The sequence below is a fragment of the Lutra lutra genome, chromosome 11, assembly GCF_902655055.1.
Source record: "Lutra lutra chromosome 11, mLutLut1.2, whole genome shotgun sequence".
Classification (NCBI taxonomy): Eukaryota; Metazoa; Chordata; class Mammalia; order Carnivora; family Mustelidae; genus Lutra; species Lutra lutra.
This window is the reverse complement of record NC_062288.1, coordinates 85,982,118-86,002,308: the sequence shown is the minus strand read 5'-3', so window position 1 is coordinate 86,002,308 and position 20,191 is coordinate 85,982,118. Positions and strand designations below refer to the sequence as shown.

Here is a 20,191-nt window from a genome sequence, read left to right as displayed (position 1 = left end):
CACATTCACTAAGCAAATATTCTTCAAGCACCTTTTCTGTGTGAAATCCTGGAAGAGGGAAGCTAAAGAGGGACATCCAAATGATTAGTTTAACCCTCACACAGCTTATAGTAGTAGAATTCAAAGTGAACAGTGGAACCTTGGGATCCCCTGAGACTTTTTCAAGGGGTCCATAAGATCAAATCTATTTTCATAGCAAGTGTTATACTGTGATTTATAAGAAATATATACTTGGTCATCCGATGAGCCTGTTTTTTAGTTTCAGGTATACAATATAGTGATTCAACAATCCCATATTTTACTCAGTACTCATCATGATAAGTATACTCTTGAATCCCCAAAACCTACTTCACCCATCCCCCGTCCCACTGCCCCTCTGGTAACCATCAGTTTGTTTGCCATAGTTAAAAAAGTATGTTCCTTGGTTTGTCTTTTGTTGTTGTTCATTTGTTGCTTCTTAAATTCTACATGAGTGAAATCATATGGTATTCATCTTTCTCTGACTTACTTCACTTAGCATTGTGAAGTATGAACACAGGATCATCTCTAGATGATGCATGTTGTTGCAAATGGCAAGATTTCAGTCTTTTATGGCTGAATAATATTCCATTGTATATATATACACCACGTCTTCTTTATCCAGTCATCTAAGGATGGATACTTAGGCTGCTTCCCTATCTTGGCTATTATAAATAATGCAATAAACAGACGTGTGCACACATCTCCTTGAATTAGTGTTTCTGTATTTGAGTAAATGCGCACCGAGTGATTACAGGATGATAGGATAGTTCTAGTTTTAATTTTTTGAGGAACCACATGCACTTTCATCTCCATCCAGGTCCTGGCTCACAGCTCCTAAAAAACGCTTGGAATTTCTGGTGATAAGGTCAACTGAAGTTGTCTTTTGTTATGTTAATAAAGGTAGCTTTGGGACTCTGCAAAAGGTTGGAGCTTTCAGCCCCACCCCCCACCTCCGGGGAGGGGAGAAGGCTTGAATCAACCAATGGCCGATGACTTAGTCAATCATGACTACACGTTGAAGCCTCCATAAAAACCCAAAGTTCTGGGTCCAGGGAGTGTCTAGGTTGGTGAACATATGGAAATACTGGAAGAGTGGTGCACCTGTACAGGGCATGGAAGCCGCACACCCTTTCCCCATACCTTGCCCAATGTTATCTCTTCACCTGGCTGTTCATTTCCTTTATTAAATCTTTTAATAAACTGGCAAAATTAAGTGTTTGCCTCAGTTTTGCAAGGCACTCCAGCAAATTAATCGAACCTGAGAAGGAAGTCATGGGAACCTCTGATTTACAGTCGGAAGTGCAGGTAATAACCTGGACTTGTGATTAACGTTCTGAGTTGGAGGGAGTCCTTGTCAGAAGTGAGCTGAGTTCTCAGACATCTTGCTGGTGCCCAAGAACTGGTTGGAAACCACCCCTATCCCCACCACACACATTCAAACTGCTCTCAGAACAACTCAGTAACCAAGACATTTGCCCTTTTCACTGTGCTTATATTTGCACGTACATGCAAAAAACAGTAGGGTTAAACTACTGGCACATTAGTGCAATATAGTCTTCATATACACACAGTAAAAGAGTCAATTTTATTGAAGAATGTGTTGATGAAAGTAAAAGTTACATATTTTATTAAATCTTGAGTTTAATAAACACTTGAGTTCTTGTCTTTTTACTATTTTGTATAACCAAATGGAAAGAAAGTATTCATAAAGCCCGTCTGCATTCAGAAGTATGCTCTTTCAAAAAGGATATGTATCATGCTTTTGAGTTGCAAACTCAATTAGCTACTGTCCCCCCCCCCAGGCGGGACAAAGAACACCATCTTTACTTCAAAGAGTGGCTAACAGATAAACTATATGGTTATTCAGACCTGGCTATATGACAGATATTTTTCCAAAAATCAACAAAGTGAACCTGTTACTCCAAAGAAAGTAACTGTATTTGTTACCAAAGATAAAATCTGACTATTTCAAGTGATAATTAGAATTCTGGAAAACTTGTATCTGCTACAGTGAGCTGGATAGCTTTCCATTACTTAAGCCTTTTCAGATGAGAGCAATGGTAGTGTTAATGAATGTGATTTTTGTATATTTATGTATGTTTATGTATATTTATGAAAAGATGCATAATTCAGTAAATTGATAATCTTCCAAATGACCAATGTATGATGTTACAAAATCATGGATGGGTTAAAAGAGTCATTCAAAGTTTATGATAAGCCAGATTTCAATTAAACAAAGTACAGTTACGGTTTCAGAACCTACACTGTAAATCACTTTTAAGAAATGAATACTGCTGAGTTTTGGTGTAATATCAAAGAATATCCACAATTATCTGAAAAGGCTCTTTAAAATGCTCTTCCCTTTCCCACCTACATATTTGGTATAAGATCAGATCTTTTCGACATACTTTAACCAAAGCAACATACTCAGCAGATGGAGTGCAAAACAGAACTCAACTGTCTTCCATCAAGCCAGACATTAGAAGAATTTGCAAAAACTATAAAACAAAACCCCTCACTATACTGGGGTGGTTTTTTTTGTTTGTTTGTTTGTTTTGAAAATAGCTATTTTTTATAAACATATTTCACCTGTTTTAACATGTAGTAGGGGTACTATTATTTTTTTTTAAAATTTTATTTATTTGACAGACAGAGATCACAAGTAGGCAGAGAGGCAGGCAGAGAGTGAGGAGGAAGCAGGCTCCCCACTGAGCAGAGAGCCCAATGCCCGGCTCCATCCCAGGACCCTGGGACCATGACCTGAGCCAAAAGCAGAGGCTTTAAACCACTGAGCCACTCAGGCGCCCTGTTATTTTTAAATTAATAAAACATTTTTTAAATTTCTCAGTTTTAATTTCTAATACAGTAAATATCAAAACTTATATCCCATATAAATAAAAGCTCTTGAGTCCTCAGTTTTTTTAAAGATTTTATTTATTTGACAGATAGAGAAAGAGCAAAGTAGGTAGAGTGCCAGGCAGAGGGAGAGGGAGAAAATGGCTCCTGGCTGTGCAGGGAGCCGGAGGTGGGACTTAATCCCAGAACCCTGGGATCATGACCTCAACTGAAGGCAGCCACTTAACTAAGCCACCAAGGTGCCCCGAGCCCTCAGTAATTTTCAAGGTATAAAAGGGTCCTGAAACCAAAGATTAAGAGTCACTGGCTTATAGTATAATAAGAGAAAAAAAGAAACACAAATAACCCAAGGTAGAAAATGTGTGTCAAAGCCCTTCTATTCTTGGACATCCCAGCTTTTCTTAAACTAGACCTATGATACCTACCAGGCTCTTGAAATAATTTATTTCGCCCTGCTGTCAATATAATCAAAATGAGTGAGTCTTTAAACAGGCATAAAAAGGGCTTGAGCAATACCAAAATTATATATTAAACCAATTTGAATTGATAGGTTATTCTTTACTAGTTTTCTAAATAAATTAAATTGGTTTTATTTCCCTGGTATAAACTCAGCCTATAAAGAGAAGTTTTTCACAAAAGACTATTTAATATACAACTCCCTTGGAAAAGCATCCTATATAATCAAATTAGTAATGGGAAGCCATGGAATTTGGTTCCCTGCCTCTCAATAATAGGGCAAAAAACCTAGAAATCCTACACAGGTGCTGAGACTCAGGACACAAAAGATGTCATTCCAAAAGAGGGTCAGGGGAGGAAGCACCTTCTGGAGGGCCATGTGTACATAAGCAATCACTGGTGTTTTTAAGTAGGGAGATACGGGGTGCCTGGGTGGCTCAGTCAGTTGGGCATCTACCTTCGGCTCAGGTCATAATCCCAGAGTCCTGGGATCAAGCCCCGCATCAGGCTCCCTGCTCAGTGGGGAACCTGCTTCTCCCTCTCCCTCTGCTGTTCCCCCTGCTCGTGCTGTCAAATAAATAAAAGATCTTTTAAATAATAATAAAAATAAATAAATAAAAAGGGAGTTACACACTTTTTGCTTAACCTGCCTTGAAGGATACACAAGAAACTGGCAAAGATCTGGTCTCTAGAGAGGGAGACTGGGAGAGAAACTCACTTCTCACTGTATTCCTTTGATATTGTTTGATCTTTTAACCACTGGCATATATATATTTATACAAAAATAAACATTTTAAAACACTTCTGTATCACCCATTTATCTCAAATGCAAATTCCAAATAATACTAGTAGATATATAGATTATTCAATGCATATCTGTTAAATAAAGAGTGGATACACATTTCATATACCTGACAGAAACATCAAAACCAACCTGTCCATCAACCAAGAAGTGATCAGCCATTGGTTACATGAGGGAGTACTGGAGTACCTGATTACAGGAGTATCTAGCAATGTCATCCATGTGCCGAGCATTGATATAGTTGCTATTTCAATGGTAAATTTTTTCTTTTTTATATTCACCACAGCATTTGCTTTAAGGAATACTCTCTGGAAAGCACTAAAGTAAAAATTCCTTTAAACCATGCAGCAACATTAAAGTCAGAATTAATTTAGCTCCTACTATGTACTAAACACTATGACTAAGTAACATAACATTTATAACACACAATGTCACTCGTGACAATGTGCACTTGGATCTAAAACCTAACTGCACAGTATAGATTTAATAGTTACACCAATGAAAAAGACTTGGGGGTTTTAACCAATTCCAAGTTTAACAAGCCAGTCTCATGATGTGGCTATAATACACATAATTCAAATCTGGGCTGTATTAGTCAGAGTGGCTACACAGCGTCCAGAATACAGAAATACCCACTGTAGTTTGTGTTTATCAGACCTATCCCACAACTCATGCTGGGTAGTAGGCCAAAGATCTAGAGGGTACATAAGATCTAGAGACCCTGAAAAAGTGCAGGAGGATCAGGATAGTTTGATATGTGGAAGGCAACATTTAATGACTTAGCTATCATGTCTGAAGCACTTCACGTGAACTTTTCTTACATCTTCACATATCAATGATATAGGCATTATTATCCCTATCTTAAAAGTAAGGAGATTCAGACTCTGAAATGGCAAGTAACATGCTCAAGTTTGCATTCAACTTCTAATTACCAAGATTTAAACCCAGAGCACCTGTAATGGGTTGAATGGTGGCTCCCGAAGAAAAGATATGCTTGCATCCTAATTCCTGGAACCTGTAAATGTTACCTTATTTGGAAAAGTTTCTTTCGATACAACAAAACTAAGGATCTTGACATGAGGAAATCATCCTTGATTATCCAGGTTGTCCAAAATCCAATGACAAGTGCCCTTATAGGAGTGAGGCCAACAGAGATTATACAGAGAGTAGGAGACAATGTGCTCACAGAGGCAGATACTGGAATAATATAGCCACAAGTGAAGGAACACCAGCAGCCACCAAAAGCATGAGGTAGTAAAGAACAGATTCTTCCCTAGAGCCTCCAGAGAGACTGTGGTCCTACAAATACCAGACTCCTGACTTTGGGGCTTCAGAACTACGGCAGAATAAATTTTTTTTTTTTTTTTAAATTTGACAGACAGAGATCACAAGTAGGCAGAGAAGCAGGCAGAAATTTCTGTTGTTTTAAGGTACTTACTTTATGGTAAGTTGTCATGTTTGCCCTAGGGAAATAGCCCCCCAACTCTCTTTCCAGCATACCTTTCCAAAAAGGCTGAAGGTCCCAGGACATTTAAACTAAAAGACAGGGGCACCTGGGTGGCTCAGTGGGTTAAGCCTCTGCCTTCAGCTCAGGTTATAATCTCAGGGTCCTGGGATCGAGCCCCGCATCAGGTTCTCTGCTCAGTGGGGAGCCTGCTTCCCCTTCTCTCTCTGCCTGCCTCTCTGCCTACTTGTGATTTCTCCCTCTGTCAAATAAATAAAATCTTAAAAAACAAACAAACAAACAAACAAACAAAAAAACCCTAAAAGACAACTCAGAGGATTTTATAAAGAAAATACAAAACATATTTGATTTTAGAAATCCTAGAGAACAGGGGATGCCTGGGTGGCTCAGTCGGTTAAGCTGCTTCCTTCGGCTTGGGTCATGGTCCCGGGGAACTGGGATCAAGTCCCGCATTGGGATCCTTGCTCAGTGGGGAGCCTACTTTTCTCTATGCCTCTCCCTGCCACTCTGCCTGCTTGTGCTCTCTGTCTGACAAATAAATAAATAAAATCTTAAAAAAAAAAAGAAAGAAAGAAATCCTAGAGAACAGAAGACCAGTAGATAAAACTTAAACATGGAGCAATTTCAGTTGAAACTAAGCTTTCTAAACCATCCAAGTATCTTAAAGATTAAACGGACTTCGGGTAAGAAGTAAATTTCCTATCACTGGATGTGTTCAGAGAGACTGATGATCACCTAATTTGGGGGAGCAGAGGTGGCTTAAATGACTTAGAATCTGGTCCCATCCTGAGTTCCTAAAAATCATAAAGTATTAGATAGCACCACAAAGCCTGGTAAGAAGGCAAAATATAACAAATGAATTTTGCAAGGCTTTTACAATCATTCAAAAAAATACTGACTGTTGGGACGCCTGGGTAGCTCAGTTGGTTAAGCAGCTGCCTTCTGCTCGGGTCATGATCCCAGTGTCCTGGGATCGAGTCCCACATCGGGCTCCTTGCTCGGCGGGGAGACTGCTTCTCCCTCTGCCTCTGCTGCCACTCGGCCTGCCTGTGTTCGCTCTCTCTCTCTCTCTCTCTGGCAAATAAATAAAAAATCTAAAAAAAAAAAAAAAAATACTGACTGCTTGTTATGCATCAAGCATAGATAGAGGTCGGTAATGAACACTCTATCTACTATCATGAAGCTTTAGAATCTGGTGGGAAAGACAGACATATATCAAGCAATATACAAACAAATATAAAATGACACGTACAGACATATATGGTAACAGAAAAGTGCAAAAATGAGGAAGGCCCGATAAAACTTCCTGAGTAAATTATGCTTGAGCAGAGACCTGAATACAATATATATGATTTTACTAGAAAGAGAAGAAAGGGAAAAGGTTTCCAGGCAGAAGGAATACCAATAGGAAAGGCTTTATTGGTTAGGGGAACATGACTGATACAAAATGAGTTCAAAGTTAGGTGCCACATTTAAAAGCTTTGTCTTCGGGGCACTGGGTGCCTCGGCGGGTTAAGCCTCTGCCTTTGGCTCACGTCATGGTCTCAGTGGTCCTGGGATCCAGCCCTGCATCAGGCTCTCTGCTCAGCGGGGAGCTTGCTCCCCCTCCCCCCACCTGCCTCTGCCTACATGTGAGCTCTGTCAAATAAATAAATAAAATCTTAAAAAAAAAAAAAAAAAAAAAGCTTTGTCTTCATCCTAAATTCAATGGGGCCGGGGCGCGAGCTGCAGGCGAGGCACGACCAGAGCGCTGTCCTTAGAAAAGACAATTCAGGGGCGCCTGGGTGGCTCAGTGGGTTAAGCCACTGCCTTCGGCTCAGGTCATGATCTCAGGGTCCTGGGATCGAGCCCCGCATCGGGCTCTCTGCTCAGCAGGGAGCCTGCTTCCTCCTCTCTCTCTACCTGCCTCTCTGCCTGCTTGTGATCTCTGTCAAATGAATAAATAAAATCTTTAAAAAAAAAAAAAAGAAAGAAAGAAAAGACAATTCATTCTGGCTCCACTGAGGAGAATGGATAAAGACTCAGCCAGAGTGCATGCAGGTGGACCTGTTAGAGGTTATTCCAACAGTCCAAGAAAGAAATGACAGCAACTCAGAAGTGGTAATGGTGAAATGAAGAGGACAAATTGAGTTTAGAAAGTTAAATAAACAGGATTTGATGACAAAGGAAGATTAAAGTTTCTGTTCTGATAAACCAGATCAAACAGTGGTACTACTCACTGAGGTAAGCAAAAGTTGAACAGGACCAAGTTTGATAAGAGAATTTCATCTGGAGATGTAAGTCCATCTGAGACATCCAAGAAATGCCAATTAGGCCATTGGATATAGGGTTCTGAAACTCTGTTGGTAGGCTAAATCTGAGTATGCATATTTACATGGAACAACTGCACAAACTTTTTATCACTAAGGGACACCACCAGTCATTGTTATAAGGTAACCATTATTCTTAAAAAAAAAAAGATAACTTCAAAATCATGCTAACCCCAAAGACAAGAATCACTACTGTACCCAAAGCCCTAAATTAATACTAAACAAAGACTGGGGCACCTCACTGGCTCAGTCAGAAGAGCATGTGACTACTGATGCAAGGGTCATGAGTTTAAGGGCCATACTGGGTGTAGAGATTACCTAAATGAATAAATTTTTTAAAAACTTTAAAAAAATATGAAACAAAGATAATCTATTTAAAGGACATTGGATGTATACCACTCTCTGGCTACAAAATGGATTGTCTTCAGAATGAAGACAGTCCATCTTGGTGGATTCTGAAGTTGGAATTAGCTACTATTCTCATATGTTTCAGATACAAAAACTGAAAACAAGTTTAAGAGGCAGTAAGTTTGTACTTTTTATTCCCAGATTCTCTACCTCTTGCTCTATCTACAAGATACTGATTTAAGCATTTTAACTGCCCAGCATAAAGTTTTTCTCCCAACACATACCTCCACAAGCTTTATACTACACTTGCTTGAAAATGACTAGATTGCTTTGGATATTGGTTGCTGTGCTAAGGAACTATTTACTCTAGATTTGCTTTCCATTCTGTATAAAAAACAAAAACAAAAACAAACCAACTACCAGAGGTATTAAAGACAGAACTAAAGGAGAAGGCAGGAAAATTAGGTTTGATTACTAACTCTAAAAAGAACCCACTGTATAAATTAAGAAGTTAACTTTGAGGAATATCTAGTTTTTACATAAAATTAGAATTATATATACCACATGCTTCATTGAGGGCAAGCATGAAAGAGATTACATAGCATTTTATATTTGTACATATACTTGTATTTTATATGTATTAAACTCTTTTGAAATCCCCACAGATGTTTTTTAAAAACCAGGTATTTTTAACACTTTTGTATTATATTATTGCTGCTACTAATATCTAATTTGCTCTCAAAAGGAATATAACAACTCAAAAGGTCCCAAGGTAAAATAAAAGAGCCAATAATATACGGAGATAAATTTGTCCATTTTAGAAACTATCCTGCATATAGAAATATGAGCTCAGAAAGTATGAGGGCAGAGTGGGAGAAAAAAACGAGTTATTATGTGAATGAAATTAAGGTTAACCCAGGATTTAGCTTTCATTCTTCACTAAAAAAGCTTTCACGAGCCAGCCCTTTCGCCCTTACTCCAAGTTACCCTTACCTCAGCAAAAACACATGGAGCACGAAACAGACAGCAAGCATTTCCTGAACAAATTTGCATTTGAAAAAAAAAATTTTTTAAATTTTATTTATTTATTTCACAGAGAGAGAGATATCACAAGTAGGCGGAGAGGCAGGCAGAGAGAGAGAGAGGAAGAAGCAGGCTCCCCGCTGAGCAGAGAGCCCGATGCGGGGCTCGATCCTAGGACCCTGGGATCATGACCTGAGCTGAAGGCAGAGGCTTTAACCTACTGAGCCACCCAGGCGCCCCCAAATTTGCATTTGGAGAGAAACTTTTAAGTATCTTTTATATTTCTTTAAACAAATGGATTTACAACTGCTCCTTAAGAATACTGCAGGGCAGGGCGCCTGGGTGGCTCAGTGGGTTAGGCCGCTGCCTTCGGCTCGGGTCATGATCTCGGAGTCCTGGGATCGAGTCCTGCATCGGGCTCTCTGCTCGGCAGGGAGCCTGCTTCCTCCTGTCTCTCTGCCTGCCTCTCTGCCTGCTTGTGATCTCTCTCTGTCAAATAAATAAATAAAAATCTTTAAAAAAAAAAAAAAAGAATACTGCAGGGCAGAAATAGATGAATTACGTAAAATTAGACATTTCTGGTTCAAAACAGTATGCACAGTATTATTGCATTTATCATACACAATGTATATGCATGCACATACTATAGATTGAGAAAAATATCTAGAACTTTATATACTAAAATGTTATCTTTGCATGGTATAATTATGAACATTTTAAATTTTTTTACTTTTCCACAATGAACACATATACATGTCTTTTTAAAGAAAATACCGTATTTATTAACATGTCATAACACAGACTCAGAATTAATTTGAGAATCAGAAATTTAGAATTTTTATTTAGAAGAAACTTTAGATACCATTTCTGCCCTCTTCATTTTTCAAGTGGGGCAACAGGCCCAGTGAGGATAAGTGACTTGCCTGCCCAAAATCTGAGATTGAGCCTTTAGAGCCATAATCATATTATCCATACTTATGGGAGTTGGGGGAGGGGGTTGGTTATAAAAATTAAAGCATTTTCACTAAAGATAATTTTAAGTTCTAAGAAAGAAAATGAAAATCACCTCTATGCTTATAAACCAAAGATAACAACCATTGATTTTGGAGGGTTTTTCGTTTGTTTTTAAAAAATTTCTCAGGGCACCTGGGTGGCTCAGTGGGTTAAAGCCTGTCTTCAGCTCAGGTCATGATCTCAGGGTCCTGGGATCAAGTCCCGCATCAGGCTCTCTGCTCAGCGTGGAGCCTTCCTCCTCTCTCTCTGCCTGCCTCTCTCTGCCTACTTGTGATATCTCTCTGTCAAATAAATAAATAAAATCTTTAAAAAAAAATTTCTCACTACAAAAATAATATATTTTCAATGCAAGAAAACTTTTAAAATATAAAACCAAAAATTAAGGAAAAGACAAAATTTAACATTCGATCACATAACTGGTGATATCAAAATTATTTCTTCTTTAGACTTAGTACCTGAAGCCAGATTGGGGGCAAGAGACTAGGTCTATGACAAGTGTTTTTAATTAGCAAACCTTGGTTCGTTCTTTAATTTGGGAATATTGTTACAAACATGATCAATACTAAGAATTTTATTTCATAATTGTTTAATAAAAGACAAAGGACCAAAACAAACAAACAAACAAACAAAAAACACCCCACAACCACCACCACAAACAAAGGAAAAGATAAAATACTCCAGTTCTATTTAGGGATCTTCTTTGTAGATTAGTGAATATAAAGATAATCCACAAACACAGCTAATTATAAGTTCTATAACACTAATTTTCTGTTCAAGATTACTCAATATTAATTCATTGCTTTTATTTATTTGAGAGAAAAAGAGAGAACAGGGACGGGGAGGGAGCAGAGGGAGGAGCAAACTCCCCACTGAGCAAGGAGCCCAACTTAGAGCCTAATCTTGGGACTCCAGGATCATAACGGGAGTCCAAGGTAGACGAGCTTAAGGACTAACCCACCCAGGCGCTCCTTTCTTTTCCTTTTATTTACTTTTTAAAGACTTATTTGATAGAGAGAGTACAGGAGGGAAGGGCAGACAAGGAGGGAAAGAGAGTCTCCAGAAAACTCCCTGCTGAGCCAGACAACAGGCTCTACTACCCTGACTGAGATCATGCCCCGAGCCGAAATCTGGAGTCAGACGCTTAACTGAGCCACGGAGACAACACCATTCATTGCTCTCTTGTATTTACCAATACTTTTATAGCGTATTCCATAAAACATTGCTGACATTAATTATAGAAAAAACATAAATTATGAACAAATATATTTATAAAAACGAGCTAATCAAACTCATAAGTTACTGAACTATCATTAACTCAATTAGCAAGACATTTAAAAAAACTATTTCATCTTTATCTTGTCCTTTTAAAATTCCTACCGTCTGGGACACCTGGGTGGCTCAGTCAGCTAAGCGTCTGCCTTCGATCAGGTCAGGATCCCAGGATTCTGGGATCAAGTCCTGGACAGGGCTCCTCCCCCCTGCTTTTCCCTCTGCCTGCCACTCCACCTACTGGTGCACTCACGCCATACTCTCACTCTCTGATAAATTAAAAAGAAATTCCTACCTTCTATATACTTTATAATACACACAAATGTATTAGTACAATAGCACAGGAACATCGTTTATAAATAAATGTAATTCAGAATGTGTGCTCAAAATTTTTACTTGTATGGATGACCATCAAAAGTTGGAGATCACTGTTCCAGAACCTAGGGCTTAGCCAACAAAACGGTCTCCTAATCTAATTTCAAAGATGCAAAAATCAGAGGAAGTAAAAATGACTGATTATCTAAAATTTCAGAAAAAGGGGCACCAACCTGGGTGGCTCAGTCCTGGGACAGAGCCTTGAATTGGGCTCCCTGCTCAGTGGAGTCTCCTTCTCCCTCTCCCCAAACCCCTGCTTGTGCTCTCTCTCAAATAAATAAAATTTAAAAGTAAAATAAAATTACAGAATGAAATTATTTTAGAATAAATAAGTTCTAATATGAAAGGTCATTAAAAACTTGCCTAAATTTTTAAGAAAGATTTTATTTTTTTATTTGACAGAGAGAGATCACAAGTAGACGGCAGGCGGCAGGGTGGTTGGGAGCAGGTTCCCTGCTGAGCAGAGAGCCCCATACGGGGCTCAATCCCAGGACCCTGAGATCATGACCTGAGCTGAAGGCAGACGCTTAACCCTCTGAGCCACCCAGGTGCCCCAAAAATTTGCCTAAATTTTAAATAAATAAATTTTAGATAAAATCTAGATTTTATTAATAACTTAAGAAATTTGAACACTAGCAATTGTTAGCATGAAACCATCATAGATTTCAACACATTCAGTAACTGTCATACTTCAGAAAGACCCTGTAAAATAGGCCAATGGTATTTTCATTTCATGGTCAGAAAAATTAAGCAAGGAAAGAATGCCTTGTGCCAAATAACTAGACTGAAACATTTGAGCATTTTAGAAAACTTCCAAAGTATGTAACTCCCAACTTAAACATTTTTGAGTACTATCTGTGAACCACTTAGCTTTCTTTTAAAACTCATTCTCTCTTTAAAATAATAGTAATTTGGGGGCACCTGAGTGGTTCAGTAAAGCTTCGGTCTTCAACTCAGGTCATGATCCCAGGGTCCTGGGCTCAAGCCCCACATTGGGGTCTCTGCTCGGCGGGGAGCCTGCTTCCCCTTCTCTCTCTCTCTGCCTGCCTCTCTGCCTACTTGTGATCTCTGTCAGTCAAATAAATGATCTTAAAAAAAAAAACAATAGTAATTTGATCACCCACAAAGCCTACTGTATATAGTACATGAATAGACAGTCCTACACTAGTGTGAATTCTGGAGTATTAAAACAAAACAACAAAAAAACAAGGAATTCCCAGAAGACTTTGCAAGATTCTGAAATTGGTTAAGCTTTGCTTTGGTATTCCTCCCACCTTCCTTCTGGCGTTCTCAGTCCTATCTCCTGGAGGTGCCTCAGATCTCTCCAAAGTTCTTCACCTGAGATACTCACTCAAAATTTCTTCCCTTGGGTCTGTCCCAGTCAATCAAACTGACTAATTTCAGCCAACCAACACAACCAGTATTTGACGTAATTAACTGAAAAGGCCCTTGACGTTTGTGTGTGTCAACACTTTGAGAATTTCAGAAAAGTTATGGACCCTCTCCCCAGAAAAACTGCATAGGCACACATAAAAAACTTCTCATACAATTTCAGGAGATCAGGGTTACGTGGCCAAAATATAATCCATGAGTCCCAGAACTATAAAATCCAGGTTAAAAACCCCTGAACTTAACATTTAAATATTACAAATCCTCAAAACTCTTCAAGAGGAATTTGCATTGACAAAAAACTCAGGATGCCTGGGTGGCTTAGTCTGTTGAGCACCTGCCTTCTACTCAGGTCATGATCCCAGGTTGTTCAGATGAGTCCCAAGCAAAGCTCCTTGCTCAGTGGGGAGCTTGCTTCTCTCTCTGCCTGACACTCCCCACTGCTTGTGCTCTGACAAATAAATAAAATCTTAAAAAAAAGATAAACTCAAACATATTATACTACATACTCAAATCTATAAAATCTAATTGTTAGAACTGAAGTCTTCTCCCAAAGCTTTTATGCTATAATTCCCATAAGAGAAAGGGAAGAACAGAACCTATTTACGAGCATGGGTCATCTATTAAACTGGGTTTTACAGACCTTGCCCATATTCAATAATGCTCTAGAAATCTATTATGTTCACTATCATGATTCCTGTCAAAACAATACACACGCACATTACATACACACACGCTCAGAAAATATGTTTTATCTCTTAATTGTCAAATCCAGTTTTCATCCCAATGAGCTCTCCCTAGGATTTCATGTTGTTAAATTTCCTGTTAAAATTCCCTTAACCCCTATCCTTAGCTTCTTCAAACCCATTACTATTTATCTTATCTCTTTAGCCATTCTTTTTCAGAATGGCCCCTCTTCCTCCATTTGACCTTCAGATGTAGATGCTTGACAGGGTTGCCCTTAGCCTTCTCCTCAATCCTGATATAGTCTTTTGCAGTTTCTGTATGACATTATGCTAATGAATACAAATCTCTTAACTGATCCCTGCTTCCCCTTCTGCTCCAGCCCAGATCTGTCAATAGGGAGCTACTTGACGGATCTTGACTCCCACATCTAGAATCATACCCTATCACCTTCTTTCTCAAATTCTGTTCTACCAATACATCCCCTATCTTAACTAAAGGCATCATCACTCATTAATGAAATATACTCTCTGAACTCCCCCATTCTCTTCCCAATCAGCACAACCTCATCAGCTTCATGTTCCACTACTGCTCAAACACAGCAAAATCCACTTGCTATTCCTCAGACTATCAACGCCCTTCCTCTAACCTCTTCTCCATCAGAGGAAACAGTTACTCACTTTTCCAAGTCCTACTTAAAGATCTCCTAGTCTTCCCTAACCTCACTTATTCTCCCACATCACTCACCCTCTGCCTCTATAATTCCACACCAATCTTTATTTTACTTCTCAAGAAGCTATATCATAGTTAGTCCAGCCCTTATCTTTCTCCTTTAGTAGACAAGGCCTGCGGTTTACTTGTTACTGTAGCACTTAACACATGCCTGGACTATAGTTATGTCTTTGATCAATGACTGGTGAATGAATGGCAAAACTCCAAAGTAAGGACAGAGTTAAGGTTCTATCTCACTGAAGGGTGTAACTTATCCCCTTTTGAACATAAAACAAGAATTGAGTCCCCTAGTCCCTCATTCCCCATTTCTAGTCCAATGCTTAGTTTTAAGCAATGTTTCATGGGGACATTTCCTCACTTCCTCTTGTTCTTTGTAGGGTTAGCTGCCAGCCTAACCACATTAGCATTCAGGAGCAGCAACAAAACAGACTCTCCAAGTTCTAAAAAGCAAAGACTTTACAATTACCAATAGTAATACAAGTTCCTTTTGAAAAATAGTCTTAACATTTACGCATACGAACTTCATTCTTCATAATTCTGAAAAAGGCTTGGCATAGTTTACCCAACAGGCACCATTTAAGAGTTATTAAGAAAATGTCCATTTAAACCGTCAGCCAAAATTTTCACATTTATAACAACATAAATCGGAATGCATGAATAAATCTAACTACTATGCTTGTATACTAAGTACACTATAAACAGCAGTCTCAATCACCAGATGACCCACACATTAAATAGTTCTTTTAGCTTCCTTTAAAAATACAGGCCCAAAGGGGCACCTGGCTAGCTCAGTCTGTTAAGCTTTTGACTCTTGGCTCAGGTCATGATCTCTGGGGGGGTCACGATATCAAGCCCTGAGTCAGACTCTGTACTCAGCTTGCAGTAGGCTTGGAATTCTCTCTCCCCCTGCCCCTCCCTAGCTTGCTAGCTCACTCTCTCAAATAAGTAAATCAATCTTTAAAAAAAAAAAAAAAAAAAAAATGCCCAAAATTCCAGTGATCATCCCAATCTATAAAACTAGAATCTTTTATCAGAATCAGTTATTTTCCCCTCTTCTCCCCAACTTTCCCAAAACATACACACACACACACACACACTCACACACATTCACACACATCCATACACCCACACACCACTCTCTTAACAAACCTGGTTTCCTCAAGAAATTATCTGATGGCTCAGTAACAGTTTGATAAAGCAGGATACAAGGTCTGGGATTCTGGAGGAGATCCCATATGGTACAATTATCTTCTAAGAGACTACTTTTGGTGACAGAATACAGATTTGTCTCGAGGGATCACAAATGTGGTAGGCTTGCCTTATTTGCCTCCTAGTTTTTTTGTTTTTGTCTTTCAAGAATATACTAAAAGCTCTCTTTAAACGTGTATTTGACTTTTCAGTTCATATAAATGTTCACATTTCAGGCACACAGACATGGTGAAAGGGCAAAAAAAAAAAAAAAAAAAGACCATATGATGAAATGTGTTTGAAGCTTCAATAACTAAACTGCAGAGTGGGATCATAAACTCATTAGCCTAATTCTGAACTGCACTTCAGAAAAAATATATATTCCAAGGCATATATAATCCACTTATTTTTCTTGAGCAGTCAAAAGTTCTTCTCATTTTCCAAGTTTGTACATATTACATCAAAATAACTTCAGACAAAGCAGTCTTGTTGCTTCAAGATTAAAAGTTTCCAATAGCTCAATGTGGTTGTAATCTTTTGGAAACACCTGAAATTGATTTGTCTCACCTCCTTTTACTATTTCTCTTCCAGCCCACTCACCTTAGAATATTGATGGATAAAAGTTCTAACTGAAAAGCTCAAAAAGTAATAACCCACCCCCTAGCTAATATATGATACACATATGCACAAAAATTAACATGTATCCAGAGTCTCAAAACAAAACAAAACAAAACCAATGATTGGACTTGGTCTAAATAAAATGTTCTAAAATAAGCTTAACAAGTAGGTTTCTTTTTCATTGCAGTTTTACAAAACATTTATGGAAAATTGTATTTGGATAAGCTCAAGCTGAAAATAGTAGTTTTAGCTCTCGAGGAAAACATGAAAGAACAGAGAAAATTTTCTAAAACATTTTTTTACAAAAGATTGGCATTTAAGACTGATTTTCCAAATACAATACACACACACGTAATTTTATAATTAATTCGCATCACACAATGTCACACACATTTAAATTCAAATATCACATTTCCTAGACTAATTACAACCCCAGAGAGGGTGCACTGAAATTCTTGAGGTTAGAGTAGACACTTCTGAGACTCAACAACCCAGAGTTCCCACTTTACATCCAATTTTTCAGTGGCACTAAGTGGATGAACAAGCCCACTGCAGCACAAAGCATTGGGGTTGCCTAAAGAGATCTAACAGAAGCTGAACATATGCAATAACTTCCTGTTCTCCAGAGGACTGGAGGGTGTGTTTCTAAAAGCTGACAATTCATAGCCCTTCCAAAAACCAAAAGTATGTCTTTTCAAATACTTGTGAAAAAAATTTTAATTCCAAAAATTAACTGATCATCATTATTACTCCCCAAAAATTTACTGAATGCCTTACTATATATAAGAGGTATAAAAAATTTAATCCCAGACCATAAGCAGTTTAAATTTCCCTTAAAAAAGTCACCCATTTGTGATTACTTCACATAAACTACTTCTTGAAGACAACGCAGGGGTCTTCTTGAACTCACAGTATACAGGCAATGCAAAATTCAGGTATTTAAATCACAGGGAGTTTGTCTTCCACTCCCTAAAAAAATTAGAAATGGATGTACACTTGTGATTTAATAATAACAAGAAACCCACAATTTTGGGTTCCATCAATACATGAATTGGGAGGGAAACTTGAAATCCTTTCTTCTTTAATCCCTTTTAGATGTGGACAAGGGCTCTCATTATCTGCTACTCTTCAAGAGTTTCTTCCTAAATCCAGGAGCTAAGTTTCCTCAAACCTGGTAAGAAATCTATTTTCATGAAAACTCCTGGCTTGAGGATGATTTCTTTTTTTCTTTCCTTTCCTTTCCTTTTCTTCCTTTCCTTTTTTTTTTTTTTTCCCAGCTAAATGAGAATATGACCACTGACTACTAAGCAAAAAGTCATTTTCTCTCATATATGTTGAGTCTGAGATTGGGGGAGGGGAAAGGCACATAGCATGAAATCAAAGGATTTCAAAAAAGGATGTGCCATAAGATGGTAAGCAGTACTTATTAATCTGATTGCTTTATTTTTGTCTTTGTCATGGATTCAGTTGAAAGTCACATCTAATACCTGACAGAATAAAAAAAAAAAAAATCCCTTGACACAAACAATTTTGAACACCCAAGAGTAAGTATTACATGAGATAATTGTTTCCTCTTCGGCTCATAAAATAAGGAAATTACACTCATGCACAGATTCTAGTCATATTTTCACTACCTTATGAGATAACACATCAAGAACATTTAAACACAAATCTGGATACTAGTACTGAATTTTAAAAACAAAACAAAAAAAACCAGCATCTCCAAAGCTCCCCTCCCATCCTTCCTTGAGTGAGGAACCCAATAACTTACTGTTCAAAGTCAAAGTAAAAGGAATTTTTTTAAAGGCTGGGCATGAAATAGGAAAAGGATCACGGTGAGCACAGATGATGCCCTGGGAAAAAAAGGCGAGATGGCGCATACCCATTCTCCTGTGAGCACTGTCCAAGCTGACAGGTTCACTCACACTGCCTTCACCTTAAAAGTTTCCCAATCCACTGTCTCTACACACTTAAGAAAACATGAATTTTGCTCTGACCACAAAAAGAATCAAGCACAACTGACACCAGCTCTGAAGTAAGCAACTAATATATTCTAACGTTTAAGAAAGGTTGGAGATAGGCAACAGCTCCTCCAACTGGCTGGAGATTGCCATTTGAAGTCCTAAAAATATTAAGATTTTTAAACAACTCCAAGTTCTGATGGGCACAGTCAGATGCACTATAGAAACTTTGGGACCAGCAGCAACGACACAACAGGTGAGAAAGGAGGTGGACATCACTGCACAGTGAGGTGGACAACATGCAGAGGCAAACCCTTGAGCTCCCAGAAAGGCTGGGGATGTGAAATAATACCCATGCACGAGGCCATCCAGAGCCCCTGTCTTTACAGTGGCAACAGTTTGGTTCCTTCCGAGGGTCGCGCCACTCCCCCTTCTCCTCACCCAGGGGACCACCACCCCAGGCACAGGAAGAACCGAGGCCCCTCCACCGGCAGCATCTCAGCTGAGGAAGAAAACACAATGTCGCTCCTTATTTCTGCGTACAAAAGGACTTTGCGCCCTCCTCCTCGAACTGCCGCCGCTGCCGCCCGGGGCCGCCTCCTAACTTGCAAGAAGGTGGGCAACGCGCCATATTCCAGCGTCCCCCAGTCTACCTGGGTAACAAGCCCACGCCACCCCGGCGGGAGGGAAGCTTCGGCGGCCGCCCGAAGAGCCAGCCTCCTCTCCTGCAGGAGACAGCGGCTCCCGCACCCCGGCCCGGCCCGCCGCGCCGCCCGCGGACCAGACCGGGGAAGGGCCGAGGGGGCGAGCGGGGAACCGCGGCTCCGGTCCCGCGCAGCCCGCCCACCTCCCGCTCCCGGGCCCGGCGCGCTCTCCCGGACCTCCCGCTCCCGAGCCCGCGGGAAGGCCGGGCCCGGGCCCCGGGTTCTACGGTGGCGACGAGGCCGCGGCCCCCAGAGCCTCAGGCGGCGGGGGAGGCCGGAACCCTGGGGCTCTCGGGAGGGCAGCGCCTCCCTCTCGAGCCCGCCAGGACGCCTGGGGCCTACTGCGGCCTGCGCATCCTCGGGGTGGCGGTTTGACTGGGCCGGGCCGGGGCCCCCCGCCCGAGGCGGGCCGAATCCGGCGGGGGCCCAGGCCCGGAGCCGGGGGCGGCAGGGTGCAGGCTGCGGGGCGGGCCGGCCGGCCGGCGGGCGGGCGGCGTGTTGCGGCTGCGCCGGGGCTGAAATAGCTGGAGATTGCGCGGTAGGGCACTCACCTCAGAGCGGCTGCGCTACCGTGGGCCTGCGCCGTGGAGACTGCGACCGCGCCGGCTCCTCGCAGCCTCCTGCCACCAGCGGCAATGGCGAGCGCTGCCGCCTCTGCCGCCGCCGCCGCCGCCGAGGAGGGGGAGGGGAGGGAGAGGAGGCACGCACGCGACGCACGGGCTCAGCTTCCCCGCCCGGCGGCCGCCATGATGGGGAGGTCGGCGCTGCTTCAGCCGCGCCGGCCCGGAGGGGGTTTCGGGCGAGGATCCTTCCCGGCCCCCGCGGCCTCCTGGAGCCCGCATTTAGCTTGAAAGGGTTGGATGGGGCCGGAACCATGAAGGCAACTGGATTAGTCAAGTGTGGACTCTCGGGAGAGTGGCGCAGGCAGCCCAAGATGGTTGCTAATCTGGAAATAGTAACATTTCTCGCCCCCCAAC

At 40.6% G+C, this 20,191-nt stretch overlaps 1 protein-coding gene across 5 annotated transcripts in view; it reads right to left on the bottom strand.

The window, feature by feature from the left end:
• Positions 1–19,884, bottom strand: part of NRF1 (nuclear respiratory factor 1) — a 145,791-nt gene extending 125,907 nt beyond the window's left edge. The window contains exon 1 of one of the 5 annotated variants that reach the window (XR_007121419.1): positions 19,766–19,884. The gene's annotated coding sequence lies outside the window, so the exon portion shown is untranslated. The remainder of the gene's footprint in view (positions 1–19,765) is intronic. The other 4 variants (XM_047694490.1, XM_047694488.1, XM_047694489.1 and 1 more) reach the window with 4 other exon arrangements.
• Positions 19,885–20,191: the final 307 nt, after the last annotated feature.